Source organism: Mobula birostris, chromosome 1 (genome assembly GCF_030028105.1).
Source record: "Mobula birostris isolate sMobBir1 chromosome 1, sMobBir1.hap1, whole genome shotgun sequence".
NCBI classification, from domain to species: domain Eukaryota; kingdom Metazoa; phylum Chordata; class Chondrichthyes; order Myliobatiformes; family Myliobatidae; genus Mobula; species Mobula birostris.
In genome coordinates, this window is record NC_092370.1 from 165,469,809 (window position 1) to 165,495,980 (window position 26,172).

The 26,172-nt window shown below is 43.2% G+C and overlaps 1 protein-coding gene across 1 annotated transcript in view; it reads right to left on the reverse strand.

The window, feature by feature from the left end:
* LOC140193710 (pleckstrin homology domain-containing family G member 3-like) overlaps positions 1-26,172 on the reverse strand; it is a 171,543-nt gene that overhangs the window by 100,010 nt on the left and 45,361 nt on the right. The window lies entirely within an intron of this gene.

The window sequence follows — 26,172 nt, forward strand, 5'->3', positions numbered from 1 at the left end:
CCCACTGTTTTAAGACTGAACTGTTCCCCTAGTTTGAAAAGACAGACTCTTGACCACACAAGCTACCTCATCATGGCCTTGCACCTTTTCGTCTGCTGGCACTGCACTTTCTCAGTAACTGTGACATTTTATTCTGCATTCCGTTATTGTTTTTCCCTTGTACCACCTCAATATACTCAGGCAATGAAATGCTCGGTATGAATGGCATGAGAAACTAAGCTTTTCTCTGTAACTCAGTCCATGTGACGATACGGAACCCAATTGCCCTCTGCCATGACTCCACTACTTTGTGTTGCTTTATCATCTCCATGCTCTGTGCTGAACACTGGCTCCTGCTGTCAAATTCATAATTGTAACCCCCGACATTCCACTCCACTCAGACCCTTGACTGACAAAAATTATGTTAAAGTGGGAGAATAACGAACTTTTTCTCAGCATTCTCTGAAGTGTGGAAAGTGCCATTCACCTTGTCTCTGACACCAAAACATATCCTTTAGTAAAGTCTTTCCATGATCTCCTTAACCCATTTTCCGTTGTTCTGTTTAGGAGGATTACTTCAGGATTATGATGGGGGAGGGAAGTTAAGGCTCACCTCCCCTGTACTCCATTGATAATCTCCAGCCATCCGGCAGGGCTACACAGCCACGGGGTTTGTAAAAACAGAACAGAACAAAAATAAATGCTGGAAGCAGCAGGTGGGATCCCATTCCAGCTGGAAGTAGTGGACTGAAGGGATTTCTCAGGGCTGTTAAGACCAATTGTTTGAACTACACAAACCACTCACGTCCTGTAATTAGCTTGGAAGAGATCAACTTCCACCATAGCAAACCCTCCCCTGATTCTTTATTTGTTTTACTCTATCATTTGTATAGGTGCACCACAGAAAGCATCCTATTAATATACATCAATGCTTAGACATAGAGAACTACAGCATAGAAACAGGCCCTGTGACCCATTTAGTCCATGCCAGCCCACTTAAACTGCCTACTCCCATCGATCGGCACCTGGGCCATAGTCCCCCATATCCTTCCCATCATGTACCTATCCAAACTTCCCTTAAATGTTGAAATTGAAATTGCATCCACCACTTGTACTGGCAGCTCGCTCCACACTCTCACCACCCTCTGATTGAAGATGCTTCACCTCATATTCCCCTTAAGCATTTCACTTTCACCCTTAACCTGTGACCTTTAGTTGTATGTAGTCTGATCCAGTCTCAGTAGAAAAAGCCTGCTTGCATTTATCCTATCTATACCTCTCATAATTTTGTATACCTAAATCAAATCTCCCTTCAATCTTCTGCATTCTAGGGAATAAATTTCTAGCCTATTCAACCTTCACTTATAATTCAGGTCCTCCAGTCCTGGCAACATCCTTGAAATTTTGTTCTGTACTCTTTCAGTCTTATTTACATCTTTCCTGTAGGTAGGTAACCAAACCTGCACACAATACTCCAAATTAGGCCTCACCAATGTCTTAAAAAACTTCAACATAACATCCCAATTCCTGTACTCAATACTTTGATTTATGAAGACCAATGTGTCAAAAGCTTTCTTTATGACCGTATCTCCCTGCGACGCCACTTTCAATGAATTATGAACCTGTATTACCAGATCTCTTTGGGCCCTAACCATTCACTGTGTAAGTTCCTGCTGCATCCACCAGCAACTTTGATGTGTGTTGTATAAAAGGAGAGCGGCTGAGTTTCGCTTATAATGCATTTGCGAGATTACATGTGGATTATTGTGTACAGCATCAGGAAGGATGTTAATTAGTTGAAAAGAATTCAAAGGTGATCTACTAGGCTGATATCTGGAATGGGCACATTGTCCTGTGAGTAAAGGCCAGAAACACTGGACCTGCATCTATTAGAGTGTAGAATGGTGAGAGGAAATGATTGAAATGATGAATTTTGAAAGATCTTGATAGAGTGGACGCCCATTTAGGGTTTTATTTTTCTTGACAGTTGTCAGCCTTTGGGACTTCCTTAAATGGCAGTAAAAGCAAAATCTTTGAGAATTAGACGGACACTTGATAAGGCAGCAAGAAGTCCATTTAGGGGAGACTGATTTTTCTGATGGACTGAGCTATGTCCACAACTCCCTGCAATTTCTTGTGGAACTGAGCAGGAGCAGACACTAAACAAATTTCACTGTTATCAGAAAGGGGAAGTGTGGGTTGGGACAGGCTGTTTTCTGGCAAAGGTGTACTTGGTGAGTGGGAGGCCTGCAAAAGTGAAGCTTGAATGTGCCTGTTAAAATAAAAGGCAGGATAACAAGTTTAGGAAAGCTTGGTTTTCGAGACATATTGAAGCCCTGGTTAATATATTTTTCAAAAAGTGCATGGCAGGTAGGTACACATGGGATACTTGAGTGTAAGAAATGCAGTGGATATTGTCTGCATGGACATCAGCAAGGCATTTGACAAGGTACCTCATGGAGGTTGGTCAAGAAGGTTCAGTGGCTTGGCTTTCAAGGTGAGGTGGTAAATTGAATTAGACATTGCCTTTGTGGGAGAAGCCAGAGGGTGGTAGGAGAGGGTTGCCTCTCTGAATGGAGGCCTGTGACTAGTGGTGTCCTGCGTGGATCGGTGCTGGATACTTTGTAGTTTGTCACCTATATCAGTGATCTAGATGATAATGTGGGTAACTGGATCTGATGACACCAAGATTGGGGGTGTAGTGGACAGAGAGGAAGACCATCAGAGCTTGCAGTGGGAGCTAGACAGGCTGAAAAATGGCAGATGGAATTTAATGTAGACAAGTGTGAGGTATTGCACTTTGGGAGGGCTAATGGAGTCAAGAGCTGGACAGGTGATAGGCAAAAGGGATATGAGAGGATCATGGGACAGGAGGCCCAGGGAGAAAGAAAAAGGGGAGGGGGGGGGAAGCCCAGAGGATGGGCAAGGGGTATAGTGAGAGAGACAGAGGGAGAAAAAGGAGAGAGAGAGAAAGAATGTGTGTATATAAATAAATAACGAATAGGGTACGAGGGGGAGGTGGGGCATTAGCGGAAGTTTGAGAAGTCAATGTTTATGCCATCAAGTTGGAGGCTACCCAGACAGAATATAAGGTGTCTTGGCAAAATGGCTCCATCCCTCCCCCTCCTGTCTTCTCCTATTATTTTGGATCTCCCCCTCCCACTTTCAAATCTCCTACTAGCTCTTCTTTCAGTTAGTCCTGACGAAGGGTCTCGGCCTGAAACGTCGACTGTACCTCTTCCTAGAGATGCTGCCTGGCCTGCTGCATTCACCAGCAACTTTGATGTGTGTTGCTTGAATTTCCAGCTTCTGCAGAATTCCTCATGTTTGCGTGCTCTCTCTTATATTCAATTCTGTGGCAATAAATAATAATATAGTTTTCTTTCCTAATTATTTTCTGTAACCATATAGGAATCTGTGAATCATGCAATCTGTGACCCAAGTCCCCTGGGCAACTTAGAACTCAGCAATCTCTCACCACTTAAAAATTAAGGGACTTTATTTTTCCTCTAAAAACAGAAAATTATTGCTAAAGAAATTTGGCGTGTCCCATTTAACCCTCACTGATTCTTACTGATGTATCACCATTTTTTTAAAAATGCTATCCTGATGCATCATGATTTGGTACAGCAACTGCTCTGCCTGGGACCACATGAAACTGCAGAAAATTGTAGACAGCTCAGCACATTATGAAAGCCATCCTCCCTTGGAGGTACCTCAGTAAATCACCCAACATAATCAAAGACCTCACCCACCCTGGACATTCTCTCTCCTACCCCCTCCCATCAGGCAGAAGATACAAAATCCTGAAAACATATACCCTCGGCTCAAGGAAAGTTTCTATCCTGCTGTTATAAGGCTGTTGAATGGACTTCTTCGCCTTAGTTTATTTAGAGATACAGCAAGGTCACAAGCCCTTCCAGCCCAATAAGCCTGTGCTGCCCAATTACACCCATGTTGCACCTGCTAACCCATACGGTTTTGGAAAGTGGAAAGAATTCAGAGCTCTTGAAGAAAACCCATGCGATCACAGGAAGAGCACAGAAACTTTTTACTGACAGCAACAGAACTGAACCCATTGCCGCAACAGCATTGTGCATTATGGTGGACAACACTCAATCTGCCCCATTATAGCCCTGAACCTTATCATCCATCTACAGTGTATTTCCCCTGTAACTATATTCTGCACTGTGTTATTGCTTCTCCCTTGTACTACCTTGATGCGATGGAATGGTCCGTATAGACAGCAGCATGCAATACAAAGTTTTTCCACTGCATTGACAATAATAAACAAAGTTAGCAATTTGTCATCCCTAAGCTCCGTGACCTGCACCGACTTCTGGTGCCAAATTCAGAATTCTAACCCCTAGCCTTCTACCCTCCTGCTCCCAACCAAACCCCACTCCTACCTCTCATCTACAACCCTGCCGAGCTTTGAGCTCTGGCCTCCTGCCTATCATGCACTCACACATTGTGGACATCTGTGTCATGAGCTGACCAGGCAGTCAGCCATCAGTAGTCTTATTTGCATTCTTTACACCTACCTCCTCGATCAAGCATTTAATCAGCTTTGCTAATTATCTCCACCGTTGCCTCATAACCAAATTGTATTGGAGGATTGCTCCCATCTGATGATTACACATTGCTCCCAATGTGCACTCAAATTAAAAGATTATGTAACACCACACTGCTCCCTCCATTCCCCAACAGCTGGCACTTTGTAACCAATTCTGAATACTGACTGGTTGCCTCATGATCTGATACAGCATTACGAATGTGCAGGAATGCAAGAAGCTGGGAGAGTAGTGGACTCAACCCAATACATCACAGGCACATTCTTCCTCACCGTCTGAAGTATCTACACGAGGTGCTGTCTCATGTCATCTACAAGAAGGCAACATCCAAGGATCCCCACATTTCTAGGCTATGCCATCTTCTCACGGCTACCATCCGGCAGGAGGTAGAGAAGTATGAATTATCACACCATGAGGTTCGACCCATTTTAACACACACAAAACATTGGAGGAATCCAGCGGGCCAGGCAGTATCTATGGAAAAGAGTAAACAGTCGATGTTCTGGACCAAGACCTTCATCAGGTTGAGCTTGTTCTGGAAACCAGCACAACTCTAATTACTATCTATAACACTACGATCACTTTGCTCTATAATGGACATCTTCCTTTTGTTCTAATTGTGCTCTTGCTTATATAATTTTGTGTAATTTATGTTTTCTTGTGAAAGACGTGTATCCGATACTATGTGCCTGTGACACTGTTGCCAAGTAAATTTTTTATTGATCCTGTATATTTACATGGAGCACTACCACAAGGAAACCAGCCATCAAACATCCAGGCCATATCCTCTTCTCACTGCTGCCATTGGGTTAGGACGCACCAGTAGGTTCAGGGACAGTCAGTACCCTACAACTGCCATCCTCTTGAATTGGCATGAATAACTTTATTCACCACTACTCTGAACTGATTCTACCATCTACAGCCTCGGTTTCAAGGACTCTTTACATTTCTCGTTCTCAGTATTATTTGTATTTGCACTTCTTTTACATATTGGTGTTTGTCAGTATTTTCCTGTGTGTGTGTCGGTTTTCTTTAGAAAACTCTACTGTATTTCTTTCTCCCCATGAAAGTCTGCAAGAAAATTAACCTCAAGGTAGTATATGGCAATGAATACACACTGATAAACTTGCTTGAAACCTTTTACTTGTACTTGGGCAGATGACCATAAATTAGACTCAGCTGGATCACAAGCAGTTTTGGTGAATAAGGGTTCTATCACCAGTATCACAGATTCATTGAAGGTCAAGAAACTTCAGGCACCTTCCCCATATATTTGCAACTAAGAAAATAATTTGCATTAATGTGGCACCTTTACAACCCAAGGACACCCATGCTCAAGTTGTACTTGTTGAAGTGTAGATACTGTTTTATGCACTCAGTAGCCAGTTCATTAGATATTTCCTGTACCTGCCACTGAGTGTGTGTTTGTGGTCTTCTCTGCGGTAGGCCATCCTCTTCATGGTTTGACATGTGTATTCAGAGGTGCTCTTCTGCACACCACCTTTGTACACATGGTTATTTGGTTATAGTCTCTTTCCCATCAGCTTGAACCAGTTGGTCATTCTCCTCTGACCTCTCTCACAAACAAGTTATTTTCATCCACAGAGCGCTCTCACTCTGTTTTTTTTTGTTCTCACGTCATTCTCTGTAAACTCTAGACTGCTGTGTGTGAAAATCCCAGAAGATCAGAATTTTTTGAGGTACTCAAACCATCCCATCTGGCATCAACAATCATTCCATGGTCAAAGTCACTTAGATCATATTTCCTCCCCATTCTGATGTTTGATCTGAACAACAACTGAACCTCATGACCACGTCTGCAACATTGATTTGCTAACACATGATTGGCTGATTAGATATTTGCATTAATGAGGTGTACAGGTGTATCTAATGAAGTGGCTACTGAGTGTATTAGAAACATTACTCATTGGGCAAAGGCTTGTGTGCAAGACACAATTTTCAGCTGTCAAGACGAGAGCTGGTTTAAAAATGTTCTCACATTCAGAGTGTAAGAATAAGAATCACGGGTAACTAACAAGAAAGCTCTGAAGGTTCTTCAAACCTGTCATAAAATGAACCATGCACCAAGGGCTGGCAAACTAGGAAGTGTTAACAGAGGAAAGTACCAAAGGAGTGAATGAAAAGGGAGAAGATGAAGATGGTGGCCAGGATTTCTGACACCCTCGGCCTTGGCAGCTGAAAGAGAGTAATGGAGGGGAAAATACCAAGGGTGGAGAGGTGTGGGAATGCATTTCTAGGGAAGATAAACTGAGGCAGGGATATAATTGGCATCATTGGTAAGGTAGATGAAATCATACCACAAGAAAGACAGCATATTAGTTTCTCTTTAATGGCCAAGTCCAGCAGCCATGCATTTACCATGTAATTGACCTGGTGTTGAATAATTATAGTCTTTTCATCCAATATTCTTGTCACTAGAGTAAGATGTGGTCTGACCTACGAGCCATTTAGCCCACAGACCAATTATATACAATTAGATTTTGACTGACTTGTAGCACAATGAATATTTGTATCTAATAAAAATCTATTATCACGGTTTCAAATTCATCAGCTGACTCCTGGCTCTAACTGCATTTGGGATGGAGTGAGAATAGTTTGGGAGGGAGAGTGGCTTCCAAAGTTTCACTAACCTTTGTACAAAGCCAAACATCCTGGAAATCTAACTCAATGGATGACTTTGCTCTCTTCCATTTTTAAAACCTTGTTCACTTTGAGGGACGATAATAAGAGGCAACTCTACAGTCAGTTAGCAGGTGGCATGTTCACTTTGTTTATAGCAAGTCATTACTCAAAACCATGTCAATGATCCATCGACATTTAAACTGAGGAAGGCCTATCCTACCTCACTGAACAATCCCATCACCCCATTAATTTTCCCAGTAGCCTATCCTCTGAATATTCCCATCAATTCCCCTGCATTCCATCACTCACCGGTACACTTGGACAATTTGCAATGGCCATACTGGTGAGATGTTATGGCACATGGAAGGGCAAGTGGCCTTCCATGCTTGGGTTTGCAGGTTTCTGTATTTGTTGTCCATGTCTAGAGGACACTGAACTGAAGAACCAGTTAAGAGAAGGATTTTCCCTCCTGAACAGCATTGATGAATAGAGCAGTCCATGTCCCAACCTTACCAGTTGGGACATTGACTTCATGCTATTCCCTTGTTCATTCGATCCCTCCCAGCACTTATCCCTGTAAGTGGCTAAAGTGCTACACCTGCTTATTCACCTCCATTCAGGGCCGCAAACAGTCCTTCCACGCAAGGCAACACTTCACCTGCGAATCTGCTTGGATCATCGATCATGTCTGGTTCTCCTGATGCTGCCTCCTCTACATTCATCGAGCGCCTCTGCTCCATCTGCCAAAAGCAGAATTTCCCAGTGGCCAAACAATTTAATTACAGTTCTCATTCCCATTCTGTCATGTCAGTACATGGCCTCTTCTTGTGACATGATGAGGCCACCCTCAGGGTGGAGAAACAACACCTTATATTGTGTCTGGGAAACCCCCAACTGGATGGCATGAATATCGATTACTCCTTCTGTTCAAAAAAAAATTCCTTCCCCATTTCCTCATCTTCTATTCCCCACTCCGGCCTTTTACTTCTTCTCACCTGCCCTTGCTGCCTCTTTTCCTTCCCTTTCTCCTATGGTCCACTCTCCTATCAGATTCCTTCCTCTCTAGCCCTTTACCTAGCTGGCTCCACCTATCAACTTCTAGCTATCCTTCTTCCCCTCCCTCTTTTTATTTTGGCATCTTTCCCCTTCCTTTCCAGTCCTGAAGAAGGGTCTCGGCCTGAAACATCAATAGATTATTCATTTCCATAGATGCTGCCTGACCTTCTGAGTTCCTCCTGCATTTTGTGTCTGCCGCATCAGTGAACAAGGTGTTTTTTTTAAAACCAGGATTGCACCTAGGTGGCTGGAACTGTGAAGAACCAGATCTATTAGCTCTTCATGAATGAAGAGGAGAGGCTTTTCTCACTGTGTTTACGCAACCTGATTGAGACTGGGAAGCAAATGCTTACAGCTACATTCTTAGCTGCCCCAGGGGCTTTGAGTTCAATATAGAGAACAGAACCAGTCTCTTGTACACAAAAGTTGGAGAAATCAGCAGATTCCCTTCCCTGAAGGTTGTATGGTATTCCAGTTATGTTCCTGGTTTAATTTCCTGATGCCAGCCAAGTTTAATCAAACTTGTTAAATAAGATTTTCCAAACTTGCACTCGGTGGGATTTGAACCCACAATTATTCTCAGAAAAAAACTTGGGTCCTTAGCTACAAAGCAGTTTGATCCATTTTTTGCCACTTCTAACTTGGCTTCTTGAAGATATTAAGATTGGAAAGGACTGCCAAGTTGGGCAAGAACACCAACGAGCAAACACACTTGTCTTTGATAGTAAAACACCTGGAAGTGCACCACAAGATCATAATCAGATCAAATCTACTCTGCAGGCAGCAAGTTAAAGATAGATCACCGGAACATTAGCCAAAGCAGCAGCTTTTACAGAGCAGAGTTAACAGGAGAGGGTGCAAGAGAAAGGTATAGAGAAGAAATTCCAGGGTGAAGAGCCAAATAACCAAGAAATACATTGCTGCCAAAACTGGAGCCGTGGACTTAATGGTGAGATGATGTACATGGTTCCTTAAAAAGCAAGTGGTCAATTAATCTACCAACCCACACACATTTGGTGGGGGGGGGGGGGGGGGGAGGAAGGAACACACAAATGAAGCCCCATTCATGGATCACAAATATGCTCGATCAGCACAATGAATTCATGAATTTTGCACTTACAAATTTTAGCTATGCTTAGAGTTAGAATTCTGGTGGCAGCCAGACTAGAGTGAGGTGCTTAAGCAAGACAAACATCTAGGCTGCAGTATTGTCCAGTGAGACTTCCCTTCTCACACAGGCAAGAGCAGATCACTCAAAACTACTCCAAGCAAAAGCATGACTAGTCCTCAACCACTCCTTCAGTTTCTGACAGAATCACATTGTTACCTGTGGGATGAGTTGCTGCCCCCGTTCCCTTCCCTTGAATTGAAAGTAGCACAAGATCAGACACCACCACAACAAAACAGGCTAAATGAGAGCACCTGACGAAGGGTTTCGGTCTGAAACATCGACTGTACTTTTTTTTTCCATAGATGCTGTCTGGCCTGCTGAGCTCCTCCAGCATTTTGCATGTGTTGCTCGGGTTTCCAGCATCTGCAGATTTTCTCTTGTTTGTAAATAAGACCACTGTCAACACCATAACTTTACTCCAAAGTCCAGGGCAGTGTGGTGTGATCTAAATAAAATTAACACCACAGCGGAAATTGCAGCATCTCTGTCTCTCCTGTTCTAGGGAGTTTCTTACATTTACCTAAGGAATCAATGCACCATGCAGTCACCCAATTAATCACATTTTTCAGCTCTTCACCCACAACCAGGCAAATTTTCCCTCTCGCAGGGCCTATCCAATTTTACTTTCAAAGGAATGAATGAATGAAACTGCCACTATTTTAGGCACTAAAGACTACAGATCACCTCAAAACACAACTTTTCACCTTGCCCTCAAATCTTTTGGCAACAATCACCATTCGTTTGTGACTCACCTGTCAGTGGAACTAGTTATGAGGAAGGACAGGGAAACTTGATTTTTTTTTACATCTTTTACAGTCTTTTTAATATGCCAAATTGCTTCAAAGCCAGCAAACTATCTTTGAAGTTCAGTCTGTGTAACTTAGGAAATGCAGCAGCCAAATTGAGTACAGTAAATACCACAACAATTATGTGATCATTTCAAAATAACCCTCAGGCAGAAAGAAGTTTCCAGGAACACTTTGGAGAACGGTTCCATTTTCGTTTGAAAAGCACTGTGGGATCTTTTACCACCAACTAAGTGGGTAGACAGAGCCTTAACGCAAAAGGTTTTTATTGGCTCTTTATAGTTGTCAGATGATCAGTGTGTTTAACTAAGGCACAGAATTTAGAAGATAACTTTTTTTTTTAAAAAGTCATGGGCCATCTGTTCCCCCTTCAATATTGTGGTCGTCACATAATATAACAGAGAGTTATCATTACAGCAATGACACAATCTATTGATCCACATAAGAACAGAATGCAAATGGAGGAAAGCCTAACAGAGAGAAACTTTGGTGATCTTGGGTCAAAGTATCATTTCCATTTATATAGACTAAGTGTGAATTGTTGAAAGAGCAGCATTTACTACCGACATTCTCCTAGAGTCTTCTTGAAAAGGTAAATAACGAGGCATTACCTGCAACCTCAGTCATTTGTGGGTGATTGTATTCCTTAAGACTGTTATAGCCGGGGTTGGTAAAGGGACAATATCCCACTTCCTGTAAATGCTCCCACTGGCATCCACATCAAATAGCCTCTGACAACCAAGTCCAGCTCCTCACCTTCACAAGTGGCTTAGCTACTAAGCCTAGTGGAACCATTTCTACTGACAAGAGAATGGGCAAAGAGAGCTTACTGGTGCCTTAAAACTAGTCGCCTCAGACAGATGGCAAGAGAAGGAAAACTCTGACCTCAACATTCTGCTGCCTTGTGGTCATATCCCCTCATGGGGAAGGTTTTGGGAGTAAACACCAAGGAAAAAATCTGGTGCTAGAGTCCCTAAGGCAGCCTTACATTGAGTTCAATTCTGTCTGGCAACTCCTGTGACACAGCTGGTGCCAAACTGTATCTCTGCTATTCCTTTGCTTTCACCAGCTGTGTGGACAGGGGGAGACTGCTACATGGGCAACTGCTTGCTCTCCATATCGTACTGCCCAGGCTTGCGTATCCAGACAGCTAGGATGCAATATCCACAGTCAACCCTGACCAAAGATGCGTATTCCTACCATCCTGCTGAACACCTACAGGCATTTGACCAAGATGGAAATCAAATGATTTTTTATTGCAAGATGAAAGTGTTCCCATGCATCTGCTATCCTAGAGAGGTAGGGATAAGGGTGTTGGGGTCACTGTGTTTTCAACAGTAAAGAGTTTCTACAAAGTATTGGAGCAACAGTAGTAATAGGACAGTGGTGCACCAAATGTGGAGTAAATATTTAAAATTAAGTATAAAGTGCCAAACGAATAGACCATTTAACTTTCCATATTATTTGAACTGAACATCACCAGACAAACGGAACGCATTCCTTCACACTCTTAATTTGTGCCACCTAAATGGAGAAATGCTTTGGGAATCCAGGAGGCAAGTGACCCATCACAGATAACCCAAATTCCACCAGTGATGGAATGGGCCAGCTGTCAACTCACCAGTCAGTTTCTGCAGAGTGTTGAAAGTGGAGAATTTGGTAATGGTTGTACTGTTGAATAGGAATATAGGTAGATTTTCTAAAGAAGTAGTCACTGCCTGGCACTTGCATAGCATAACTGTTATCTACCATCTACAAGGCCAAGCCTGACTGAAGCCTGCACGAGTAGGTTACTCCATCCTTTGTCATATTGTTAATGGATTTAAGTAATGATGCACACTATCAATATTCAACAAATTCTTGAATACTTCCCAAAGATTGGAAGATGGCAAATATAACCCGGCTATTCCAGAAAGAATAAAGAAAAAAAAAGAGAACCATAGACCAGTTAGCTGATATTTGGAGTGGGGTTGGAATGTTAGAATCTATCATTTAGGAAGGGGGAGATAGGTTAATAGGAGTCTGTGCTGATTTATAAAAAGTTTTGCAAACTTTGTATTTAGCAGAATAAATGTAAAAAATGTGTTATATCTGCACTTCCAAGACAAGTTCAATATGACCCCGCACAAGAAACTATTGCATAAAATTAGTGTATGTTATTGGGAATAATTAACTTGCATGGGTTCAGGGCTGGTTAGCAGACAGAAAACAAAGTAGCAATAAAGGGCAATCATAATGTTGACTGTTTAGGTATCCAGCATTTTTCATTTCCTGGTTTGCATCATGATGGCTGTTTATCTTATACTTCTTGTATCAATATAGCCTTCAAGGTAGGTCCCACCACCTTACCATTAACAGTCATTACATAGACTAAGCAGCTTAGTGTGCTCCAATTGCTAAAACGGTTCCACCAGTCTGTCATAGACATCACCTTTCTTCTGCACAAAGATGTCTTTGTTCTCTCCCATATTCTCTCCTACTGAAAACTTGTCTCTTTCCCAGTTCTGATGGAAGGTCACAGACCTAAAACATCGACCATCTCTTTCCACAGATGCTGCCCAGTGCTTCCGATGTTTCCTTTTTATCCAATATTTGGAATAGGAAGGTTACTTTTGAGTTGGAAGAAAGTAATTAACGGGACACTGCCTTGCTCCAATTGCATAGGTCCCTGTTCAGCCTGCAGGTATCATGTACATGACCTGCAGATGTACTGAAGGAATAATGTTTCAGTAGAGGGAGTGCAATGAAGCGTACTAGAGCGAACTTCCACAGGATGGGCTTGTTGTATGACAAGTGATTAACACTGAGTTCGGTCTATGCCATTAGAAAATAAGCCATTTGAATTCATCTTGTTTTATTTGTGGACAGAAAGTGTCCTCACTGATTCCTAACCTCCACAGTACCACAGAATTTGGAAAGAATAAAACTGATTTAGTGCAGGGTAGGTGTTGATGGGCAGAAGGACACATTTCCACGGACGTCTATTCTACTTGGTATATCACTACATATCGAGGAGAGTCATGGGGTCAGCTTCATCTCAAGCATGACACACTCGCTGCGTCTCGTGTCTCAAAATATCCATGTACTGTATCCCAAAGCAGGCACCAGAAAGGCCTCCTTTGTAAACATACTGTCCTTTGATAATCTTTTACCAGTTGGTTGCCAGCACTTTATTTTGCAAGTCCTTCTGGACTGATCGCCTCCTATCGGTGGTGGGGAAACTGCTGGAGTCAGTTATCAAAGATGTGATAACAGCACATTTGGAAAGCGGTGAAATCATCGGACAAAGTCAGCATGGATTTGTGAAAGGAAAATCATGTCTGACAAATCTCATAGAATTTTTTGAGGATGTAACTAGTAGAGTGGATAGGGGAGAACCACTGGATGTGGTATATTCGGATTTTCAGAAGGCTTTTGACAAGGTCCCACACAGGAGATTAGTGTGCAAACTTAAAGCACACGGTATTGGGGGTAAGGTATTGGTGTGGGTGGAGAATTGGTTAGCAGACAGGAAGCAAAGAGTGGGAGTAAACGGGACCTTTTCAGAATGGCAGGCGGTGACTAGTGGGGTACCGCAAGGCTCAGTGCTGGGACCCCAGTTGTTTACAATATATATTAATGACTTGGATGAGGGAATTAAATGCAGCATCTCCAAGTTTGCGGATGACACGAAGCTGGGTGGCAGTGTTAGCTGTGAGGAGGATGCTAAGAGGATGCAGGGTGACTTGGATAGGTTAGGTGAGTGGGCAAATTCATGGCAGATGCAATTTAATGTGGATAAATGTGAAGTTATCCACTTTGGTGGCAAAAATAGGAAAACAGATTATTATCTGAATGGTGGCCGATTAGGAAAAGGGGAGGTGCAACGAGACCTGGGTGTCATTATATGCCAGTCATTTAAAGTGGGCATGCAGGTACAGCAGGCGGTGAAAAAGGCGAATGGTATGCTGGCATTTATAGCGAGAGGATTCGAGTACAGGAGCAGGGAGGTACTACTGCAGTTGTACAAGGCCTTGGTGAGACCACACCTGGAGTATTGTGTGCAGTTTTGGTCCCCTAATCTGAGGAGAGACATCCTTGCCATAGAGGGAGTACAAAGAAGGTTCACCAGATTGATTCCTGGGATGGCAGGACTTTCATATGAAGAAAGACTGGATGAACTGGGCTTGTACTCATTGGAATTTAGAAGATTGAGGGAGGATCTGATTGAAACGTATAAGATCCTAAAGGGATTGGACAGGCTAGATGCAGGAAGATTGTTCCCGATGTTGGGGAAGTCCAGAACGAGGGGTCACAGTTTGAGGATAGAGGGGAAGCCTTTTAGGACCGAGACTAGAAAAAACTTCTTCACACAGAGAGTGGTGAATCTGTGGAATTCTCTGCCACAGGAAACAGTTGAGGCCAGTTCATTGGCTATATTTAAGAGCGAGTTAGATATGGCCCTTGTGGCTACGGGGGTCAGGGGATATGGAGGGAAGGCTGGGGCGGGGTTCTGAGTTGGATGATCAGCCATGATCATAATAAATGGCGGTGCAGGCTCGAAGGGCCGAATGGCCTACTCCTGCACCTATTTTCTATGTTTCTATCTTCTGTTAGCTTGGCATTATGCTGATAAGGTGTCGAGCAGCGCCCACTTGGAAAAGCAGGCCACCTCATGCTGTTTCCCACTAACTGTAACAAGTGGACAAGTGGATCTCAACAATCTGAATGTAAACTCTTTGGAACACTAGAGAAAAAAAGCTTCATGCTGAGCATGGGAACAAAAATAACATCACTATTCAAGGATTTTATTTTGAAGAGCTGACTACAGCAGGGGGCAGTGGATGTTATTTATATGAATGTTATTTATGTGGGTTTCTGGAAATCTATTGATGGAGACCTGTATAAAATTCTTCTAGTTCAAAGTGAAGCTCATGGAATTTAAGGCATATTATTGACCTGACAGGGAGGCTGGAAAAATGGAGAACTCCTCAACTTGGCAGAACGTGACCAGTGACGTCTCACAAAGATGTGTTGGAAACACAGCTATTCCTGGTATCGGATAAAGGGTTAGAAAGCTGCACATCAGTTGCTGCTGATCATGGAAAGATGGATGGCACGGTAAACAGTGTGGATAGAAGCATTAGATTATAGAGCTATTGATAGGTTAAGTAAACAGAAACTGCAGCCAGTGATTTCAAGATAGGCAAATGTAGGAACATCCGCTGTGTATCTAAACAAGGAACAGCAGGTTAAAATAACGAAAAGGTAGAAAGCTAATGAAAGCTTGGATGGGGTCAGGTATGGTCATAAACAGACATGGGACGTGATCAGGAAAGCTAATTTGTTTCTTGCTTTTATAAAGTGGAGGACTGCACCACAACAGAGAGAAGTTATGCTATATTAGAGAATAAAGATACATCCATTTAAAACTGAGATGAAGAGGAGTTTCTTTGGCCTGAAGGCGGTGAATCCATGAAATTCATCACCACAGAAGATTGGGAAGGGATTGATAGGTTCCTGACTATTAAAGGGTATTGAGGCTTACATGGAGAAGGTGAAAATGGGGTTGAACAGCCATGACTGAATGGAGGAGCAGAACAGCCCAATTCTGCTCCCATATCTTACAATCTTATTATACAAAGCCATATCCAGGGCATTGAGGTCATAAATCATACAGGTCATGGACTCCAAAAGCCCTCTCTGTGTATAATGTCCCTCTAAGACTCCTTCTGAACTTGCTAAATCTCACTTTAAACGTCAGCTTAGACACCTCTTGTTATCTTGCCCCTCTATTTTATACACCTCCATCTCTTCCGCTCCAGGAAAAACAAACCCAGTGTCTTGTTATAACACAGAAGTTTCAATCCAGGCAACTTCTTGGTGAATATCCTCTGCATTCTCACTCTACTGCCCTCGCTGTGTGGATATACAGAGCTTTGCAGTGAGAGAAACACCTTCTCAAAAATCAACGGTGACACAGAAACTTCCTTCAGCTTCTTAATGAGATCTCAGGTTGTGAAAAGATATTGCTGTTTCAAGGGCAAATAAAGAGGGGATGTATGTCTTTATACAGTGTACTTCAAAGTGAAATCCAAATTAACCTCTGACATAAAAAACAGTTTACATACAGGACGTGATATTCATACAAAATGAACTGCACCTCTAGAGGCCAGAACACTTCCTGCCTGGCATCTATATGAAGTCAAATTTAACTACTGAAACAAAAGTCAAATGATCATTTCATTAAGTCTTTGGTTAAAGGACTGGTCCTTAATCAGTCTTACTGCGTAGGTTTTAACTGTTCTCACTTAAAAAATGTCATCCTTAATGACATACTTGTTCGTGGCAATGTCTAATGAGAAGGGAGGTGAGATCTGGTTTGGGTACAAACTTTGCCCTGTCCAGGATGAGTTGAAGTTTCACTATACACAGCAGTGTCTGTGACCTTGAGGTTTGCAACAGCACCAACAGCTTAAGTTAATGCATCACAGAAGATGCAGAGTCCTTTCTTTTGAGCTGTAGGATAGCAGAGTTGTGTGTAGGTACTTGGAATCTTCAAACCTTTAGGATCCTGAAGGGAAGGATACAACTGCTGCCATAGCTTGTGTTTCTCTTTAGGGAGTGGGACATCCCATCACAAGTGTCTGAGGTCAACTCTTAACATGAATCATCCCTCAATACTAACTGGAGCAGCAAATCCAACAGGGTCAAATAGGCTGCTGATAGTCAATAACACACCCCAATGCAAAAGGTGTCTTTCAGTATGAGTAACCTGGAAAGTAAGGCGCTGGTAACAAAGTCCTGTCCAAGGCCCAGAATGCACTGCATAGGAGGGAAATCTTGTCCAAGATCAAGATTCTGTAGACCTTTGGCAAGATCTTCTGACAGGAAACACTGCCTGACCTCAGCAATGTTGGATGCGATCTTAATGCAGTCTGAGATTAGACTACGCCAACACGTCTTGTGCTGTTTCTTCTGCATTAGAAAATGATTTCAGATCATCATCGACACAGAAATGCCTTTCTCTGTACCTCCACGCTTCAGTACCGAATTCCTTCTCTCCCTTGAAAGTGGTCTTGATGACTGTATCTCACTAGGAAGCTGTGGAACATTAGTTTGATTTCTGCCATCACCATGACGGACTCAGTTCTGAAACACGAGAACCCCGAGCAGACTGTTATCAAGGTCTAGACAAGAGCACGTCGTTCAGTGATACGTCTTTGAACTGCGCACTTGAATCTGAGACAATTTGGGCAAGTTTCTGGGGTGGTAAACACCAAAGTTGTGCAAATACCAATTTTCTTTGTTGGAATCCGGTGGAAGCACTAAATCAGCAGCACTGTTCCTGAAGAGTCTCTCCATGAACTCCACATAATGATCTTTCATTTCTGTTTCCCTTCTGAACACGCAGCTGAGAGACACGAGTCAGCTGAGGTCCTGCTCTATGTTATTTGGTAGGAATTATCGTGGCGAGCAATAAGTAAGGGGAGCTGCCCAGCCTTTTGACTAGTCTTTACTAAACTCTTTGTTCACGATTAAAACGAAGACCTCATCTTTGATAGAAGGTGCCAGTTTATAATCCCCTTCTGAGCGACAGAAGACCAACTTGCCTAAATTTGGTTGAACAACAGCAAGCATGTCAGGGCACTTGGTTTGCTTGCCTACAATCTGCTCTTTCATACAGATTTTACTCTCACAGGGTTGAAATTACTTGGGCGCCTGTTCTGCAGTACATTAATCTTAAATGACAGTGGGCTGGTGAGCTCCATCGAGGCAGACTTCACCCACTACAACCTAACTCAGGTCCAGTTGTTCGGTATAAGGTGCATTGTGTTGTTCACGTCCCTTATGTGCCAAGGATGTCGTCTCTGCCAGGCAATTGGAAAATCTCAGCAGAAAAGTCAAGTGGGAGAATCTTGTCAACTATGTCCTGTGAGTGACTGTGTGCAGCTTCAGGAGTTGGGATTTCATCCCTGTTGTTGGTCACACTCAATGAGGCTCAGCAAGAGTAAGCAGACCTCCCCTCCTACTGATCCCAAGACAAATCCACAAGCTCTTTTGCAGGCATGATTTTGAATCTCATGATTCAAAACATGCCTTTAGGGTGTACAGGGAAACAGGACTTAGATACGCCTCCAGTCGACAGGCAGTGCCTTTGAAGAGCTAATCTTTTCACTCTATGGCCCTCACAGAGCGGATGGACAAAGCACCCTATTAAACACCACCTCAAAAAAAAAAATCACCTGAGAAGAGGCTTCCCTCAGGTTTTTAATAAGATCTTACTTATGGAAAGGTATTGCTGTTTCAAAGGCAAATAAAGAGGGGCTCAAGATGGATGTCTTTCCCCTGAGTGCTTCAAATCAAAATCCAAATTAACCCACAAAGGAAATGACATTAAAAAAAAGTTTATGTACAGGAAGTGACGTTCATACAAAGTGAACTGCATACAAAACAAACTGTGCTTCTAGTCGTCAGAATATACATCCTTCCTGTACTGAGGCAACTTGAACAGTGCATAATACTCCAGGAATGTCCCTATCAGTATTTTACAGTTGAAACAAGGCATCTCCACTCTTACCTTCTATGCAACAGCTGATCCACCTGTGCTCCCACTTTTATGGACCTATGCACTTGCATCCCCACAGTCCCCCTGTTCATCAACACTCCCTTCAGCCTTTGAGCACTGTATTTATCCTACTTACGTTTGCTCTGCCAAACCACATTACCTCAGCATTGTCAGGATTGCATTCCATTTCCCATTGCTCCACCCAGTTTTCTAGCAAATCTGTAGCTTGCTGTAGTCTGAGGCAAACTTCCTGCTACCTTTTGCACCAACAATTTTCATTCTATCCGCCAACCTATTTATCATACCTCCTATGTTCACACCCAAGTACATCACAAGCATCAAGGTCCCAGCAAGAATCCTGTTGTACACCATTGGAAATTGGATTCCAATCAGAAAATTTGTTCATCCGCCAGCACACCTCCCGCCGATTTTGGTACCAATTTGCCAGCTTGCCTTGGATTCCACAGGCTCTAACCTTTTGGACCAGCCTTTCATGCAGCACCTTACCAAAGGCCTGGCAATAACACCTACCACACCCCCTCATGAATTAGCAGAGCCATCACCTCAAATAATCAAACTGGTGCAACAGGATCTCCTACCATCAAAACCATGCAGACTCTGCCAAATCAATCCTTGCCTTTCCAAGTGAAGATAAATCCTATCTCTTGTAAGTTTTTTTTCCCCAATTTTCCTCAGTCAGAATCTGAGGTGTTCATAGTACCAAATGACAAGAGAAGACTGCAGGGAAGGAGACCAGGGACGTAGACAAAAGCAAAATGAAAAGTCTGGCACAAGGACTGAAGCACTGGGTGAACGGGTAAAGGCAAAGTAGAAATTTGTTAACAGTGGCCTAGCCTCACATAGTGACAGCATGGGAGACCTTCATAGCAAATGTTAATTGGTTTATTATTGTCACATGTACTGAGGTACAGTGAAAAAAAAAAATTTGCTTGCCATCCATACAGATCATTCCAAAACCCAAGTACATTGAGCTAGCACAAAGGGAAAGATAACAACTGAATACAGATTTAAGTGCTATCGTTACTAAGTGCAGTATAGGCCATGAGGAGGTAGGTTGTGGGGTGAAGCGTCTATCCTATCATACTACAGGATCATTCAATAGTCTCAGAACAGCGGGATATAAGCTACTCTTAAGCCTGGATTTACATGTTTTCTGGTTTGTGCGTCTTTTGCCAATGCGGGGGGGGGGGGTAAGGAGAAGGAAATGATCAGAGTGGGAGAGGTCTTTGACAATGCTGGCTGCTTTCTTGAGGCAGTGAGAAGTGTAGACGGAATCCATGGCGGTGAGGGGGAGGCAGGGTGGAGGGAGAGGCCAATTTCCACACTGGGAAAAAAAATCCTGTGGTCCATCTAAAAAAAATGGAGCTAATCAACTCCAACCAAGGCAAAACCCTACAGCTTGCAAGAAAGGCGGGAATCTCAGTTGCTGTTCCACTTCCAACCCATGCTTATCCAAGATGAATACCTTCCAAGTTACCAGACAACTTGGCAGGGAGAGAAGACAGGAACTTCTAGGTTAGTCCCACATATCTACAAAGACTGGCTCCCCACTGCTACATTGAAGGCTCTACCCCTGCAACAAGAGTTGGACAGAAAAACACAGAGCAGCTGAAGCTAAAGACAACCATAGGTTCTGTGCATAACAAGTTGACGCCTGTTCCAATTCTTCCAGTCTCAACAACTAGTTGCTGGTGGAGTTATAGCACAACCTCTGGAGATACCCCGGCATGCTCACCAGGAAGTGACAAAAGCTGCCACTTTGGAGTAAGTGTGCCACACTCCCACACTGGGTCACAGCACTTTGCAAACACATCCTTTTTTCCCCATGCTCGTTTCACTGCAACCCCACTCATTTAAGGATCATGCGAGCAACACCAGGATTTTTATTGCCCGTGCAGGACCACTTCTGAAGTTGGTCAATCACCCTGCTGAATCTGCAGTCACCTACCACATAGATTAGGTAAGGATGGTAATTACCTTACAGGGTCTGGTCAATTTGAAATGGAGGGGTTCCTAAAACTATGCAGTGTTACCGACACTACCATTTTTCTTTGAAACCTCCAAATTTACTAAATATATAAATGTAAACCCTCCAGCTACCATGGTGGAATTTGAACTTGTATTTTTGAAGTCATTTTCCACGCCTCTGAATGCGACTCTAATAGCTTAATCACTATGTACCATCTCTCTAGCTCCTGATGGGGAGAAATGGGTAGCAATTAACACATGGCATAAACAGCAATCTGACAATGACTGGTTAATTAACATTCCAATACACACACACACACACACACACACACACACACACCAAAAAAAGAGCAATAGATGCAGAATTGTGGGACAACTTCAACCAGTAGATATCAGAGATAATGTAGATGCTGGAAATCTTGAGATACACACACAATACTGGGAGAACTCAGGTCAAGCAGCATCTACGGAGAGAAATATACAGTCAATGTTTACACAAAATACTCTGCAGATGCTGGGGTCAAAGCAACACTCACAACACGCTGGAGGAACTCAGAAGGTCGGGCAGGTTGCGTTTCCATGGATGCTACCTGACCTGCTGAGTTCCTCCAGTGTGTTATGAGTGTTGCAGTCAATGTTTGGAGCTGAGATACTTCATCAGAGCCCAAGCAGTAGACAGGGTATACAAGGCCTTGGTTTAAAGTTCCATTAAGAGTACAGCATCCTCACTGCTGCAATGGAACATTCGTCTAGGTTATGTCCGCATACTTCCTGATTCAAACTTCTCATTCAGAACCACTAAACGCCTGGAGAGGAAACCCACCATTTAGCGGTGCACCACAATTTCAGGTGGCCAACCACAAATGGTCACTATATTCTTGTGGTCAACATTGGCCGGGCAATTAAAGGACAGGAACATTTATGCCCAGTAAGGGTCAACTTTAAACAACGGGATGTTTAAAATATAGGTGCCTGGATTACATTCATTGCAATACTGAAACAGGTCTCTCAGCAGTGAAATGCTGCTCATCCTCCAAGCCAGCTTTGCCATACTTAAAAACCAACAGTTGGAAGAACTTAGCAAGTCAAACAGCATCTGTGGCTTTGGTTCATTGAGTTCTTAGTGCTGTGCTATTTGCTAAATTTACAATGTCTACAGTCCCTTGTTTCTCCACCCTCTTCTTCCTCCCTCTCTTCATCCTGCCTTGTTCTCATACTTCTTTCTTTCTCTTGCCCTTAAATGCATCTATAGTTTTCTACACTGTAAGCCCTACTGAGTTCTACCATCTCCATAGCAGGAGAAAAAGCAAAAAGCAATCTTTGTAAAACTTACTGGAGATAGTTTTGGACAACCTGCACTCTTCCAAATGCAAACATAATGCCTATCTCTAACTTGCCAAACAGTGCCATAATTTCAATGAAGCCCTTATCAGTGAAAGTACCAGTATTTTGCTCAGGTTTTCCCGAATTCCTTCTTATAAATTTTGTTGCACCGCCTTTTATATTTTCATACCTATATCACATCAAAAAATGATGTGAATATCCTAGTATGATGTATGAGTTTTGAAACAGAGGACTTTACAAAGGAAGGGCTGATAGTTTACGCATAATACGATATAACAAAGGATACAATCTTGAACTCTACCCTCAATTACATAGTAGCCTTACACCGGCAGGGTTACTATGTAATTTAATGCACAGTACAAGAGGTGTGATGGGCTAGCTGAATATCTACCTGCCACTGCATTGATTTATCCGGCAGGAGTGTAGAGGAGAGAGTCACAGTTAATCAACATGCACACTTGTGTCTTAGGGACAGCAGTTATCATTCCGCCTCCTCTTGCACCAGGAAGGGGGCAGAAGACGACAGTCTAAACGTGTCTGTCAAAGGGCACGGCTGCCACTCAGTGGCAGAGCACACACCGAAGGAATTCAGCAGGTCACGCAGCACCTATGGGTCTCAGCCCAAAACATCCCGTCCATAGACGCTGCCTGACCTGATGAGTTCCTCCTGCATTTTGTGTGCGTTGCTCAAGATTTCCAACGCCTCACATCTTCTCAGCAAGAGAAGATCCCCGCCCACCACGCACCAGCTCCAACAATTCCTGTACCACACAAAGAAAACGGGATATAGGCAGAGAAATAAACAAACTCCAAAAAGGTCATTCAAATTCAACTTGGGGTTGCAGCACACAACTTCAATTGTCTGTGCAAATAAACAAGCGTTTCTTTGTACTGCATCAAACAGACAGTGGCTCATTTCGGTAGCTGCACCCTATCCAGGCAGCTGTCCCTCTGCTGCTCAGAAAATGTAATTCAGTGGCTATGGTGCTATACTCCAGCTCCTGGTGGGACAGGCTCAACATATACCAGCTAAGAGCCCCCAGCACCAGCACACGTACCAGCTGGTAGTCAGTTACACAGCGTCAGTACAAATCTAACAGGTAGTACTGATGTATTTTTGTCACGTGTACCTGAAGACAATGGGGGGAAAATTGTTTGCGTGCCATCCGGACAGATCATACCATGCATTAGTATACAAGGTAACAGAATGCATAATATAATGTTATCACTGAGGACCCCCATCACCCAGGTCATGCCTTGTTCTCACTGCTACCATCACGAAGGTGGTACACAAGCCTGAGGCACACACTCAATGATTCAGGAACAGCTTCTTCCAATCTGCCATCCAGTTTCTGAATGGACATTGAACCCATGACCACTACCTCACTACCTTTTTTTATTTCTATTTTTGTACTACTTATTTAATATATACATATCTTCTACGTGGTGTAGTGCTGGGGCAATGACATCAACTTGGGTGATGCCCACAGGCTCAATAAACTGAATAGAAAGGCTGGCTCTGTTATAGGAGTCAAACTGGACACACTGGAGTCTGTGGTAGAACAAAGGACCCAATGGAAAATCCTGGCAATTCTGGACAATGTTTCTCACCCTCTGCATACCACCTTGGCTGAACAGAGGAGCACTTTTAGTAACAAACTAAGACAACTGTGCTGCTCCAAAGAGCGCTATATGAGGCCATTTTCACCCTCAGCCATTAGGCTCTATAATGAGTCAACCTATAGCTGGAGATGTGATGACCCCTCCTGTTAGACTGTTTGAGGTAACATTTTTTATTCTTTCTTACTTCTAATATTTGTATATCTGTGCACTTGTAATGCTACTGTGACACTGCAATTTCCTTTGGGATCGAGAAAGTATCTACCTATATCTACACACACACACACACACACACACACACACACACACACACTGTTTTTTCTTCCTCTACTGTGTATTGCATTGTACTGTTGCTGCAAAGTCAACAAATTTCACGACATATGCCGGTGATATTAAACCTGATTCTGGTTCCGATGGTCAGTGCATGCATCAGTACCAGTACACATACCAGTTCCCACCAGGAAGCTGGTAGTCAGTGTATATATCAATACCTTTACATATACCAGACTCAAATCAGCAAGGAGCAAGGCATGTAGTGGTTTCCATCACAATTCCACAGTATCTTCCGCCAATGCACTGGGGTAGAAACAAGATGAACAACGGCCCCTAAAGGACACCAGCATGAGTGTCCATCACGTTGACCAGATTGTCTCCTGAGGCGGTCCTCCAGAATCGAGGCTGTCTTGCAGCCTCGCAGGTTCTGTGGTGGCCAGGGTGGCTGATGGCCAATGTGGGACCTGGAGGTTCTGATCATTTCAGTGATCCAATCAGTCTCCTCTCGGATGGATAAAGAACACTCTCTCTGCTCAGATCTCCACAAGTTCGGGCTGAAACTTTGTAAAGGATGGGAAGGTTATGCAAACATATTACAAGCTGCTGAAAACTAAAATGACATAGCATTAAATTGTACTTAAAATTGCATAGTAACCCAAAACAGAAGGTGTTTGTGCAGGTGGGGGGGGGGAGCAACTTGGGAGATACTTAGCTCCATTTGTCACTTACACTGAGTCTCCACGGGGGGGGGGGAGGAGACAAGAACACAGAGGCACCAATACCTGCCAATCAACATTTGATGCTAATTACATTCATGCCAAAGGGGGTTAAAGTAAGTACTTTCCTTACCCAAAATTGTGAAGTGCAGTGGCATTGTTATGCCAAATCAACTGAGTTGCAATCAGTTTTACATAATGGCTAAAACAGAGCTTTGTTTAAATTTTATGTTTCAAATTGTCAACGGTGGAACCTGAACCTTCTCTACCTGATCAGAAATGCAACCACTGTGTCACACCCAATAGAAGTCAGTGAGGCACATGACCCAGGCACAATATATAGCTGAGAATTTCAGACAGACTGTTATACTCAAGGTCAGTGCACATATTCCATGGAGTGGGAGAATAACAGAATGTTAAAACCATTCTGTTATTTTGTTACAGCCAGTTATTAAAGCTTCTCAAATATAACTTCAATTTAGCATGTGTTTTCATTGAACAGCAAGATAAATATTCTATTCTCATGCTATCAGAAGGAACGTGAGTCATTGGCACACAGCTCCTGTTAGCACATGCCCAGAACTAGCTTTAACACCACCTATCGCTCAATATCAAAAAAATGAGCCACGAAGAACTATTTTCTTGACAACTGGCCCACATTCCAGAATTTAGCTTCTGTGAAACACAACCTGTCTTCCTCATGCAGGAACATCTGTCAAGTACACAGTGACCAATCTTGGGCACACCCCTGGTGGGCTCTGAGCATGCTCAGGAGTGTCTCCCAATGATCATGTTTCACCAAGCAGAGAAGGTAGCAAGACCGGCTATCACCGCCCAAAAATTAGTTCCATTGCGCCTTCACCTTTACCCTAATTTATGCCTTCCCTTCTTCCAATGAATAAACAGGTGTGTTAAACATTTATTGATATATAGTGCAGAATGGGCCCTTCCTTTAAGACGCACCACCCAGCAATCCATTGACTTAATCCTAGCTTAATCATGGGACAATTTATAATGACCAACCGGTAAGTTTTTGAAGGAAACCCGAGCACCCGCAGGAAGCCCATGCAGTCACAGGGAGAACATACAAACTCCTTATAGGCAGCAGCAGGAATTGAACTCGTTTCTCCTGGACTGTAAAGCATTGTGCTAACCACTATGCTACTGTGCCATCCAATTTATATAGGCATCCATAAGTCTCGTGAGACCATGGATTTGCACCTTGGAGGTTTCCAGGGCACAGGCCTGGGCAAGGTTGTATGGAAGACCGGCATTTGCCCATGCTGCAAGTCTCCCCTCTCCACGCCACCGATGTCGTCCAAGGGAAGGGCACTAGGGCCGATACAGCTTGGCACCAGTGTCGACGCAAAGCAATGTGTGGTTAAGTGCCTTGCTCAAGGACACAACACGCTGCCTGAGCTGAGGCTCCAACTAGCGACCTTCAGATCACTAG